The sequence below is a fragment of the Arachis duranensis genome, chromosome 4, assembly GCF_000817695.3.
Source record: "Arachis duranensis cultivar V14167 chromosome 4, aradu.V14167.gnm2.J7QH, whole genome shotgun sequence".
In the NCBI taxonomy this organism is placed as follows: Eukaryota; Viridiplantae; Streptophyta; class Magnoliopsida; order Fabales; family Fabaceae; genus Arachis; species Arachis duranensis.
Window position 1 is genome coordinate 42,658,530 of NC_029775.3, and position 9,533 is coordinate 42,668,062.

Consider the following 9,533-nt stretch of genomic DNA (forward strand, 5'->3'; position numbering starts at 1 on the left):
CTGATCCTAAACCTGAAAAGACTCTGAAGAGAAAATAAGAGAAGCTAAAATACAACAATCCAGAGACAACCTCACTGAAATTTTCGAACAAGAAAAGGATATGGCAGCCGAACCCAACAACAATAGCGCAAGGAGGATGCTTGGTGATTATACTACACCTACTTCCAAATTTGATGGAAGAAGCATCTCAATCCCTTCCATTGGAACAAACAATTTTGAGCTGAAACCTCAACTAGTTGCTCTAATGCAACAGAACTGCAAGTTTGATGGACTTCCATCAGAAGTTTCCTATCAGTTTTAAACTGAGTTCTTGCAGACCTGTGAGACTGTTAAGATTAATGGAGTAGATCCTGAAGTCTACAGGCTCATGCTTTTCCCTTTTGATGTAAGAGACAGAGCTAGAACATGGTTGGACTCACAACCTAAAGATAGCCTGGACTCTTGGGATAAGCTGGTCACGGTCTTCTTGGCTAAGTTCTTTCCTCCTCAAAAACTGAGCAAGCTTAGAGTGGATGTTCAGACCTTCAAACAGAAAGATGGTGAATCCCTCTATGAAGCTTGGGAAAGATACAAGCAGATGACCAAAAGGTGTCCTTCTGACATGCTTTCAGAGTGGACCATTTTGGATATATTCTGTTATGGTCTATCTGAGTTTTCTAAGATGTCACTGGACCATTCTGCAGGTGGATCCATTTACCTAAAGAAAACGCATGGAGAACCTCAAGAACTCATTGGCATGGTTGCAAATAACCAATTCATGTACACTTCTGAGAGGAATTCTGTGTGTAATGGAACGCCTCAGAAGAAGGGAGTACTTGAAATTGATGCTCTGAATGCCATATTAGCTCAGAACAAAATGTTGACTCAGCAAGTCAACATGATCTCTCAAAGTCTGAATGGATGGCAAAATGCATCCAACAGTACTAAAGAGGCATGTTCTGAAGAAGAAGCTTATGATCCTGAGAACCCTACAATGGCAGAGGTGAATTACATGGGTGAACCCTATGGGAACACCTACAATTCTTCATGGAGAAATCATCCAAACTTCGCATGGAAGGATCAACAAAAGCCCCAACAAGGCTTTAATAATGGTGGAAGAAATAGGCTTAGCAATAATAAGCCCTTTCCATAATCTTCTCAGCAACAGACAGAGAATTCTGAGCAAAGCTCATCTAGCTTAGCAAATATAGTCTTTGATCTGTCTAAGGCCATTTTAAGTTTCATGAGTGAAACAAGGTCCTCCATCAGAAATTTGGAGGCACAAGTGGGCCAGCTGAGTAAGAAAATCACTGAAACACCTCCTAGTACTCTTCCAAGCAATACTGAAGAGAATCCACAAAGAGAGTGCAAGGCCATTGACATAATCAAAATGGTCGAACCTGGAGAGGATGGGGAGGACATGAATCCCAATGAGGAAGACCTCATGGGACGTCTCCCAGACAAGAAGGAGTTCCTTATTGAGGACCTAAAAGAATCTGAGACTCGTATAGAGACCATAGAGATTCCATTAAACCTCCTTCTGCCATTCATGAGCTCTGAAAACTATTCTTCCTTTGAAGAGGATGAAGATGTAACTAGAGGGCAAGTTGCTCAATATCTAGGAGCTATCATGAAGCTGAATGCCAAGTTGTTTGGTAATGAGACTTAGGAAGATGCACCTCCCTTGCTCATTAGTGAACTAGATACATGGGTTTAACAAACTTTACCTCAAAAGAAACAAGATCTTGGTAAATTCTTAATACCATGTACCATGGGCACCATGACCATTGAGAAGGCTCTGTGTGACCTGGGGTCAGGTATAAATCTTATGCCACTCTCTGTAATAGAGAAACTGGAAATCTTTGAGGTATAACCTGCCACTTTATCATTAGAGATGGCAGACAAGTCAATAAGACAAGCTTATGGATTGGTAGAGGACGTTTAGTGAAGGTTAAAGGCCTTTACATCCCTGCTGATTTCATAGTCTTAGACACTAGGAAGGAGAAGGATGAATGCATCATCCTTGGAAGACCCTTCCTAGCCACAGCAGGAACTGTGATTGATGTTGACAGAGGAGAGCTAGTCCTTCAATTGAATGGGGACTACTGAAGAGAGAACTTTTGCGTGGTCTAGAATTTAAAATAAATTCCCATTGCAAGTATAGCTTCTAAACCAACAAGTGTCCTTTCTTACAAATGTTTTGGTTGTCACAAGTAACAAACCCAATAAAAATAATTAACCGAAGTATGCAAACCTCGGGTCGTCTTCTCAAGGAATTACAGGGAAGTATGATTTATTATTAGTTATGGAAAAACAGTGTTTTGGGTTTTGAAAAGGGTTTTGAGCAAGAGAAATGGTTTACAAAAATTAATAAAGTAATAACGAAGAAATCTCTTGGCAAGGTGTGAAAACTGGAAGTTCTATCCTAGTTATCCTTATTAATGGTGATAAAAATTATAATTCCGCTACCCCTAAGTCAACCTCTAACTATGAAGGTCAGTTAAGTAGACAAATTAATTTAACACCTAAAGTTCTAGTCAACTCCTTAAGGAAAGACTAGAGTTATAGGATTCTAAATTAATCAGCAAGGATGATAATTATCAATCACAATGAGTTTGATAACTCAAGAGTTACCAATTAATCAACCAAATCCAATAGTATACAATCTAAATTATAAATAAGGAAAAGCAATCATGAGTCTGAAATACCTCAATTTATATTTAAATAAGAAAATTATAACATGAATGGTCATTAAATAAATAAAAGGAAAAATAAATAGAAGGGCATTGAATCTTAGATGAAGAAGTAATATTCCTAATTCCTAACATGCGGACGCGTCAATACTGGTTTCTCCAAGGACTCCAATTTGCTCTTTCCTTCCATTTTGTATGTTTCCTTTCCATCCTTTAAGTCATTCCTACCCTATAAAACCTGAAAGTACACAACACACAAATCACGGCATCGAATGGTAATAAAGGATAATTAAAATTGATAATTTTGAAGCATAGGAAACATGTTTTCTCATACATCATATTCTAAGGAAGGAATTGTAAAACCATGCAAATTCATATGAATAAGTAGGTGAAGAGTTGATAAATCATTTAATTTAAGTACAATATATATCATAAAATATGGGTTTATCAACATCCCCACACTTAAACAATAGCATGTCCTCATGCTAAATCCAAGAGAAAAGAGTGAAGGTGAAATGGTGGAATCATATGCAATGCAATCTACTCTAAATGCAACTACCTAAATGAGTCATGCAAATCTAGTTATTATTCACCTATATATAAAGTATACATGTAGTCAAATTAATTCATATCTTCAAAGAATCATATATGCATAGCTAACCTTAGATAATGTTAAAGCATTTTTACAATTAAGATGGGTAAAAATATTTTTTCAAACTTACAAGACAATTAACAATAGAAGTAGATATATATGGTGATGAACTATTGAACCCTCACTGGATTTTGTATTTACTCTCTAGTCACTCAGTGTTTGTTGGGTTAATCACTTTATTCTTCTTTTTATCCTTACTTTCTATAACTTTGTTCTTCATCTAACCAATCAACAATTATAGAATATAGACATACAAAAATCATGAGGTCTTTTCAGGGTTATAATGGGGCCAAGGTAGAAGTAAGGGCATATGTATAAGGCTAAGTGAGCTAATAAGGGAATCTTTGATTAGTCTAAGATCTCACCTAACATATACATACTTTATACAAATCAAAGTTTCTTAACCTATTTGCCCAAATTTTTCCACTTTGTATTGCAAACTCATGCATTAAAGTTAACTTTATCCCATGTGTATTGATTCCTCTTATTTTGTGTTTGGGGAATTTTTTTTTATGCACAGGGTAATTTAATTTTTCTAATTTCACATGAGCATGCTTTCCAAAATTTTTAAATAATTTATTCGATTTAAATTCCTACTCTTTTCTATCATCCTATGTTCCCATAAAATTCCCTTTATTTTGTTTTTTTGCTTAAGGCTAGTAATGTGGTTATAAAACAGAAGGGGGTTAAAAGGCTCAAGGGGGCTAACAAGGATGGCATGAAAGGTAGGCTTTATTTGGGATAAGTGAGGAAAAATTCAAATGATAGCCTCAATCACTTTCTTAGTATGTATCTATATTCTATATTGGACATGTAGATTAAAGCAAAGTAAATAACATCAGAGTAAAAAAAAAGGGCAAAACACACAAGAATGAAATTTATGGTTTGAATGCAACCATACAATTAAGCTCAAAACTCACAGGCTGTGTGTTCTCAAACTCATAAACCATATTTCAGTTATGTATGTCATGCAAGTAGAAATTCATGAGTTTCCATTCAACTCAATGTAAAATTTATTGGATGGCTTTAAAGTTTTAGTGTTTCTCCTTGAAGAAATGTTGTTAACTAACTAACATGTAATGCTATATATATAAGGTGTGTGGATTGTTTTACTATACTATGGTTTCTAGCTTACTCTTTTTATTTTTCAATCAAATCAACTATCATATGCTAAAAAGGGTAAACTATACTAATTAATCCACTTAATGTATAACTAGTAAACTAAGGTGTAAATCAAGCTAAAATATCCAAGATATTATACAGCCCAAAGTGCATAATGCAAAAGTACAATAAGAGCAAAAGAGAGAAATGTGCAAAAAAAATATAGAAAATGGCCAAAATAAGAAGAGGGTATATAGTGATTCACCGAAATAAATAGATGCCAGAGATGGCGACCTCCCCACACTTAAATAATAGCATCGTCCTCTATGCTCACTCAAGCCTGGTGTGAAGGAGTGTCATCTCCAGAAGGATGGGCTGCTGGTGTCTCGGTGGTGGTCTGAGGATCTGCAGACTGGATGAGGGTAGGAAGATCTGTCTACTGTAGAGGAGGGTCTGACTGGATAGGAATCTCGGGATCTGTGGCCTGTATCTGGTGTGGCACCTCAGGATGTGGCGTAGCCTGCTCCGGGTCTGCCTACTCAGCCTGGGTGGGTGTCTCCTCCTCATGAGCGCTCGCCTCTGCCTCAGATGTGTCAGAAGGGGTGTCAGGCTCGGAGGGGATGTCGCCACCAGACCGGATCATCAACTTGAGGTGCTCATAGCGTCGCTTGTTGCGACGCTCCATATGGTCCAAGCGGGCGAAGAGTCGATGCACCAAATGGTAAATAGGCTCAGGAGCAGCTGGAGGTGTAGCGGGCGGGGCAGGTGCAGCAGTGGAAGAAGAGGGGCAGCTAAAGGTGTGGCTGTCTCATCAGAAGTAGTAAGGAATGGAGGTCTGTAGCCTAAAGCCAGAAAGTTCCTGCTGTGAGGAATGATCTTCTTGCAGTCCGCAGTAGGTGGCTTCTCATCAGCATCCTCCCAAGGCACGTCAGCTCAATGGCCTAGCTGGGTGACCAGATAAGGGATGGGGAGGGTGCCTCTGATATGGACCCTGGCCATATAGTTCCGGATGAATCGTGGCAGGTACAGGTCCTTACCCTCCAGCACACACCAGAGGAGGGTGATCATAGTAGCAGGCAGCTCTGTCTCATGAGTGCTCAGCATAATAAAGTTACTCAGGATCTGGTGCCAGAGCCAAGCTTCATCATTCAAGTATATCCGCTTGATTCCTTTAGGCATGGTGGTGTTCTTACCCGTGACCCAAGGGACAGCAGGGTCAAGAGCTATCCTCTCCTTGACAGCATCCCAGTCAAATCTCAGAAAATTCATGTCTTCTTCAGCCTTTTGGTAACCGTCAGGCTGATCTGACTTAGGCTGAAGGTGTAGAATATCCTCAATGGCCTCTTCTGTGACCGGTATCTATTTCCCTCTGAGGTGCACTGCATCCAAGGAAGTCTTGAAATAATTGCAGTAAAACTCTCTTACCCAGGAAGCATTTACCTCAGTCAAGTTTCTCTCCAAGAAGAACCAGCCTCTGTGTTTGATCTGATCGGAGGTGTACTACTGTAGTTCTTCTTGAATTTTCAAAGTCCTATCCAGGTACAGATTTCTATAGGTAGCAAACACTGGAAACTTCAGCTCACAGTAGCGATTTCCAAACTTAATTGGATCATTGGCAGGGAGGAGCTGGTCAGCCTTCTCCTGCGCAGTAAAGTGCTTTTCCCGCCAGGAGTCATCATGCAGAAGCTCTAGGAGAGACATAGAGGATTCACCTCTTTTCTGTTTGCCAGTTGTTGCTTTGTCCTTACCCTTGCCTTAAGAGTCAGACATCCTGAAAAATAGAATTTTCAAGATATAATTGAGGAATAAAAGTAGGAAAACAAGTAGGCAAATAACAAGATAAGCACGAAGTGGCAAAGGAGCAGTATAAAAATGAAATGAGTTAAGTAAATGTATATTTTGGATTGTGTTGGAGTTGAGAAGCTGAGATGAGAAATCACAGTCCAAAATATGTTAGAAGTGGAAAGTCTGTTAATTAGGAAAAACAATAATCATGCCATGAGTGAAATTAATTTAAAGAAGTAGTGAAAAGGCAAAGGGGGACGTTAGAAAGTTAAAAGTGGGAAAATTGAAAAAAGAGGTTAGAAAGCGAAAATTAGTGAGTCAGTAAAAAGGAAGTCAAAGTAATTGGCATGATGATTGGTTTCTAAGTAACAAGAATTTCACAATTTTAAACAATAGTCAACTCATATTCAAGTAGGGATAACAGGGTATTGATAATGATTTATAGAAATATAGAAGTAGTAAAAAGTGAAATTAAATCATCAATAAACCAATTTATTAACCAGGAAATCAAAAGTAATAAGAATGTTGGCCCGTGCATTCAAGAATTGGTTTGGTATTCGTGGAGTAATGCAAAACAGAGAATTGCCAAAACTAATACTTGGATGTAAAGAGGGGAACAATTCGCAGAAAATTGGGCAGCATTCCGGCTAAAAATTGGATGTTCCCGGAAAACAAATAGGAATAACAGTTCATATGAATTGAAATAAGGCTGCACAAATTGCAAGAATAAGAAAGAGCAGTGTAACAGCCGCATGAAACAGTTAGGCGCAGCATATGAACAGTATTAACATCATAGCCAGAATAAAATTGCAGAACAGATAAACAGATAACAAGAACAGTACAATTTTCAAGCCTAAATCTACTATCCAGATCTTAGCTACCTAACCACCTAGAATCCACTACAAACATGCATCTCTATCTAGCCTATTCGGAACAAAAATTGGAAAACGAACTAATGAGTCGCAAGGAGGAATCGCAGTATGGTGGAACCGGTACGTAAAGGGCAATGAGATGGAACAGGGATGAGGGCAGAGAGGTGGTGATGCGGCGGCGCTAGTGGAAGCACGGCGGCGTGGCGGTGGAGCAGGGGCGGTGGTAAGGGTGCAGGATAGAGTTGACGGGTATGGTTGAGAAGAGGGGGTTAGGGTTGGAGTGGTGGCCAGCGAAGGTGGCTGCGGCGGTCGCAGGGGTCTGCGTGGAGGACGGAGGTGGTCGTTGGTGGTGGCTGGGGGTGGTTGAGGGGGAGAGAGTTACAGAGGAGAGGAAGAGGGGGGTTGGGGTTTGGGGACGCGATGGATGGGGTTTCACGTGATCTAGAGTTAGTGATCGCGAATCCACGCGAACGCGTGGAGGATGCGATCGCGTGAGTAAGGTGAAATGGGTTTGACGCGGACGCGTGAGGCACGCGATTGCGTCGTTGGGATTTGTGCTAGACGCACGATTCCAGCGTTGTTTTAGCGCAACTCTCTGTTTGATATAGGTGGTCATAATATCCGCGCGACGCGATCGCGTCACTTACGCTTTCGCGTGGGATGGGGGTTATGTAGGTGACGCGTTCGCGTCAGGGACGTGCACGCGTGGATTGTTTTGTGCTAAACGCACACTAGCCGCACGATTCCAGCCTAACTTTCTGGACGTTGGATCTTTACACCGATATCTAGATCACGCGTTCGCGTGAGTGACGCGGACACGTGGGAGGCCTTTTTTGCAATCGATGCGATCGCGTGGGGCACGCGGTCGCGTGGAATAATTTGTTCCAAAGGCACACCTCTAACCTTGCTTTAGCGTGACTCTCTGTTCACTTTCCTTTTTCTTTTAATCCACTTGTGACGCGGACGCGTCAGCGACACTGTTGCGTCGCGTGCTCTCTCTCTCTCTCTCTCTCTCTCTCTCTCTCTCTCTCTCTCTCTTATTGCAAAATGCAGAATGCAATGAATGTTATGCAAAATTCCAGGTTCAATCAAAACTTGAAAATAGAATAAAATTTAAACTAAAAAAGGAACGATCATACCATGGTGGGTTGTTGATGCAATTGCATATTTGTTATATTAGCTAGTTAGTTTAGTTGGTTTTAGTTCAATTTTACTCATTTTCTCTAAATAAACAAGTCCTTTTATGAGTTTTGTCTTCATGCATGAGAATACCAAGGAACATGTTGATTCTAGCCAAATTCATGCAAATGATTTAAGGAATACATACATGAATGAGTATGAATGAATCTCATGAAATTTATTGCATGAATTGGTAAGACTTTGAAGCTATTTCCCTTGTTGATGATAGGTGATGAAACAAGAAAGCATGGAAGCAAGAATGATGCAAGCTGGGCAAGGAGAAGAAAAGTTGTGGCGTTGCCAACTTGAAGAATAGGGTGCGTGTTTGAAGGCAACGCCAGGCAGCCCTGGAGAAGAACATTTGGGCGTTGCCAACTTGAAGAAAAGGGTGCGTTGTTGAAGGCAACGCCAAGGCAGCCCTGGAGAGCAAATGTTGGCGTTGCCAACTTGGAGAAAGGAGGGCGTTGTTGAAGGCAACGCAAGGCTAGAAGAGCTGAGCCAAGGAGAGCTCGAGGGCGTTGCCAAGGCCCAGGAGGAGATTAAGCTGACGTTGCCAACGCCAGGAACAAGGGAAGTGTTCCTTGACAACGCACACAAGGCTTGGCCCAAGAGAAGGAGAGGCTGGCGTTGCCAACGCCAAGAACCATAGGCGTTATTCAAAGCAACGCCAAGCAATCTTGGGGAGCTAGTTTAGAGCCTCGAGCACGTTGTTGGTCTAGAGATGAAGGGCGTGTTTGAGGACAACGCAGGCAAACAACGCCAGGAATGGTTGCTTGGCTAGGCACCAACCACGTTGCCAATGCCAGGACATGCTGCCAGCCAAGTTGCCAACGCCAGGACATGCTGCCAGCCAAGTTGCCAACGCCAGGACATGCTGCCAGCCAAGTTGCCAACGCCAGGACATGCTGCCAACCACGTTGCCAACGCCAAGCAAGGCTGCCAACCAAGTTGCCAACGCCAGGAAAGGTTGCCAACCAAGTTGCCAACACCAGGAAAGGCTCGAGCACGTTGCCAACGCCAGCTTCTATGGGCGTGTTCAATGGCAACGTGGGAAGCAATGTCTGGAGCTAGGAAAGAGCATCGAGCACGTTGCCAACTCAAGAAAGCATTGGCGTGTTTGGCAACAATGCCAGGAAGCTTTGGATGGTGAAGAATGGAGGCAGCACGTTGCTAACTTGGAAATACAAAGGTGTTGTTGCCAAAAACGCCTGCGATTTTAGCAGCCTGACCATGTCCCCTTCAATGGAAGATGTCTTGAGCTACAGAGATCCA

The 9,533-nt window shown here is 41.5% G+C and overlaps 1 non-coding gene across 1 annotated transcript; it reads right to left on the reverse strand.

Moving 5' to 3' along the window:
- Nucleotides 1–499: 499 nt before the first annotated feature.
- LOC127747057 (small nucleolar RNA R71) lies at nucleotides 500–607 on the reverse strand. The gene has a single exon (XR_008008861.1). It is a non-coding gene; the product is annotated as a small nucleolar RNA R71 (small nucleolar RNA).
- Nucleotides 608–9,533: the final 8,926 nt, after the last annotated feature.